Genomic DNA, 254 nt, shown 5'->3' with positions numbered 1-254 from the left:
TAACACAGTATGCAGTAAGGGAAAGTCCCAAACACTGCAAAACAACCGCCAAACCTAGTAACGAGTCACACAAGTCCTAAAAATAGAAAAATCGTCGTTGTGATGTTGTAGCAAAAAGATTTCTTTTTTTTATCATTTTAATGTGTTTGAAAATCGACTCCTCTGTCAAGTTCAGTGACCCCGCTGCCAGGCATACGAAACTCTATAGAAATATAGAAATAATACCTCATTTATCCACCAAGAGCGCAGGTAAT

At 37.8% G+C, this 254-nt stretch overlaps 1 protein-coding gene across 1 annotated transcript in view; it reads right to left on the bottom strand.

Annotated features, from left to right (window-relative positions):
- The window catches only part of LOC119586548, a 58,792-nt gene that overhangs the window by 12,479 nt on the left and 46,059 nt on the right, over positions 1–254 (bottom strand). The gene's annotated exons all lie outside the window — the stretch shown is intronic.

The sequence above is a fragment of the Penaeus monodon genome, chromosome 21 (genome assembly GCF_015228065.2).
Source record: "Penaeus monodon isolate SGIC_2016 chromosome 21, NSTDA_Pmon_1, whole genome shotgun sequence".
Lineage (NCBI taxonomy): Eukaryota > Metazoa > Arthropoda > Malacostraca > Decapoda > Penaeidae > Penaeus > Penaeus monodon.
The sequence above is the reverse complement of the archived record's forward strand: the minus strand, read 5'-3'. Positions and strand labels throughout refer to the sequence as shown.